The sequence below is a fragment of the Sinohyriopsis cumingii genome, unplaced genomic scaffold (genome assembly GCF_028554795.1).
Source record: "Sinohyriopsis cumingii isolate HCF-2022 unplaced genomic scaffold, ASM2855479v2 utg001101l, whole genome shotgun sequence".
NCBI classification, from domain to species: domain Eukaryota; kingdom Metazoa; phylum Mollusca; class Bivalvia; order Unionida; family Unionidae; genus Sinohyriopsis; species Sinohyriopsis cumingii.
The window spans coordinates 772383-775912 of record NW_028315960.1 but is presented as its reverse complement, the minus strand read 5'-3'; the positions used below and the strand labels follow the sequence as shown (position 1 = coordinate 775912).

Below are 3530 nucleotides of genomic sequence, written 5' to 3'. Positions count from 1 at the left end.
GTAGCATATCATTGCACTGCTAACAGCAACACTTGCCAATTTGTAACGAAACCGTGAACATTATAGTTCGGACATGGTTTATCAGCTAGGGGCTGTGTTTGGAAGTGTTTTCATACACGAGAGTAATTTTACAATATATGATTTACAATACCAGTATGGCACATATAGCTTCAACCCCTCTAAAGAAAAGGAGATTAATATACGATAGTCACACAGATCTCTAATTACCCATGAATAAACCAGCGAACAGTCGCTCATGCTAAATTTTTCTCTTCGATATTGCCTCGATATGTGTAACCAGTATAGTGTCATTATTTACCATAGAACTTCTTCTAAATTAGAAATTACGAAAATGAAAAGGTTTCCTTCTAATAAATACTTATTATTTATTGATAATTTCATATAACATCCATCTATTAAATATGATAATATCTCAATACTATCAAATATTTTATGGGCGTTTTTGTTGTCAAACGTGAAAATTGTGTCCTTCTGATTGGTATTTCTCGCCACAGTCCTCATTAACATATTCATATTAATGCGCAGTATGAAAACAACATTAACACGTAGCTTTTGGCCTTTCGCGCAATATTTACAACGTGTAAGAAATCTTAATATTAAGTCGTTGATGTTAATGGGTGAGGGTGTATAAGCGATTAATATAATTTGATTCTATTCTGATTTTCATAAAACATTATAATACCGAATGAACTGCAGAAACACGTGAAGAAATTATACTGAGTGATGAATACAGTATGTGTCGAATATACTAAACTATTGTAAATTTGAAGAGTTATTTTAACTTGAAAGGAAAATAATGGGTGTGAGAAATAATCTACGTTGGGGTTTGAACCGAGACAAGGAAATCCCAGCTCCGGGATACATTATTTGTATCCCACTTGTCGGGAGATATAATGTAACACCTTGACTCGAATCTCCTTGTGTTGGTTCAAACTCCACCATGGATTTTATTAATATTTGTCAGTGTCTATAAACCATCAGACTAAAAGTTTACATAAAAGAAAGAGCCAGACATATAGATCAATTATTTCATCATAAAAGCTGATTGTACTACGTCATTTAAAAATTAATATATCTTTCCAAATTGAAAGTCTTTTTGGCTTTTGATTAAAACGTCTCTCTAAATCGAATATTTTACGTCACTATCCTATTTATATTCTAAAATGTCTCAATCTATATCAGTTTGATTATATTTTCATACAAATAGTGTAGAATGTCGTAAGGTGTTCTTGAATAAAGAATTTATTTATGATCCTACTTTCGGATCCTCTTCTTGATCGTCCTACAATGTCTACTTCTCATCCTCCTCATCCTTAACTACAAGATAAACTACCTAAAGAACCTATCCTCCTCATCCTTAACTACAGATAAACTACCTAAAGAACCTATCCTCCTCATCCTTAACCACAAGATAAACTACCTAAAGAACCTATCCTCCTCATCCTTAACCACAAGATAAACTACCTAAAGAACCTATCCTCCTCATCCTTAACCACAAGATAAACTACCTAAAGAACCTATCCTCCTCATCCTTAACCACAAGATAAACTACCTAAAGAACCTATCCTCCTCATCCTTAACCACAAGATAAACTACCTAAAGAACCTATCCTCCTCATCCTTAACCACAAGATAAACTACCTAAAGAACCTACACCAACTGTTCAGCAACCATTATGGACGAACTCAAAAAAGCTATCAGACACTATTTAAGTAAAGACGAGTCGAAGTTACATTGATCTATTTTGAAAATTATACATTATATCATTGTATTTAGAAGAAATTGCTAATCTTGATTTTCAACTCTCTCAGGTTGGTAAACCACATAAAATGTTGTTCTTTAGTACAATATCTAGTCAAACAGCCAGAAGTAACTTTTAAAATCACTCAGCTGGTAAAGACAATTATTTTCTAATCGTCTTCGTTTCAAAAATGTATCTGAAAAGATTTGCAGTTTAAGTTCCCGAAAACCCATAAGTCCAATGTCGTTCGCCATGTTGAACTAAACGTGTTTCGTGGTATCTATGGGAACAAACATAAACTAACTAATTGATGCATACTTCGATACAGGAGGAAAGCCATTTCATAAACGATGTAAGATGCTGACTGCTTCTTTTTTCATGTGCATTTTTTAACTGGAGGTATGAGAGCTTAGTAGAATTAGATTGCAACATATGAGTTTTTTCATACTTGTTGGTCATCCCCGTTCATCCGACATAATTGGCAGAGTTGTAAGCTCGTATTCCGATACCATGACGAGTGCCACACGATAGTTGCTAACGCTGGAAAACATTAGAAAACTACATCAGACTCGAGGTCCGGTTTGCACATTTCACCCATACAAATGGCTTTTGCATACTTGCTGGTGTTGCATCCTAAGAACTAATACGAACGACCGCTTGCTAGTATCATGGTTTATACGGTGTTTGGGGGCATGTTTCATTTCCAGTAAATTCTAATACTCGTGATATATTATATATTCTGCTAACTGCATTATTTAGGTTTCTGGCCATACTGATTCCTCCCGTTGATATTTTGCGCCTGTCTTTAAATATCGGATTTTAAATGTTTTAATGCCTCCCCCTCCCCCCGTGAAATGAGATGGATTATCAGTGACTATTATAAGAGCACTTGTGGATGGTGAAACCAAAACAACCCACATCACTTCTACACCTCCTGATAACGATCTGGTCCATTGTTTGATATATGTTGTCAGAACTGAATGTGTTCTGGACAGTTCAAAGTCAACAGAAACTAATATTTGTTGACGGATGTAAATGTATGATACTTTTATAGTACCACATATACAGAATTAAAATCACGTGGAACTGTTTTCACCAGCTACCCCGAATCAATCAAATTTGAAAAACATACGGCAACGTCATATCTGCGTCAGGTGAATTATCTACTCCTACATACGAATCTAGCGTTGTCCTCCATTTTACACATGTCGGCCCGAACATCAGCCTGGGTTTCGTTTTTTGGATGGACTAATCACGTAATATGATAATTACTAATGACGCAATGAAACCTGTTCGTTAGCTTCTCGTGGGTCTGTGGTTCTTTCCGGGGTTTTCCCGGGTTCTTCCTCCACCATTAATACTGGCCGCCATGTATAGCCTATCGTGTTCTGAAAAATGGCGTTTAACCCAACAACAACAACAACAACATCAAACCTGCTCGTGGGAAATGCAGGCAAGTCCGATAACTCTGTCTGCATAAGCAGCAGAGAGGGTGAACAGACCATAGAATTCCGACAAAACAAATAAAACAAAACAAAATAAAATCATCTCGTAGAAAGGTACAAATGAAACGTTTCCTTGAGATGTTTTATTTCTGTAATGGCCGATTATACTAATAAAACCTTAATTCGAAATAGTAGCTGAAAAAATAAAGTACTCTACGTGTTTATTTATTTTTTTGTTTATTTTTTTGGCGACCAACGTTGGTAGGTACCCTCTCTGCTGCTATTAATTTATGTAAATTTACCACCATACCAAGTTTGATGAAT

General features: G+C 35.5%; 1 long non-coding RNA gene across 1 annotated transcript; it reads right to left on the bottom strand.

The window, feature by feature from the left end:
- Window positions 1-361: 361 nt before the first annotated feature.
- LOC149772848 (uncharacterized) lies at window positions 362-3023 on the bottom strand. The gene is made up of 2 exons (XR_016417574.1): window positions 1671-3023; window positions 362-1363 (listed from the first exon to the last, which is right to left on the bottom strand). It is a non-coding gene; the product is annotated as an uncharacterized LOC149772848 (long non-coding RNA).
- Window positions 3024-3530: the final 507 nt, after the last annotated feature.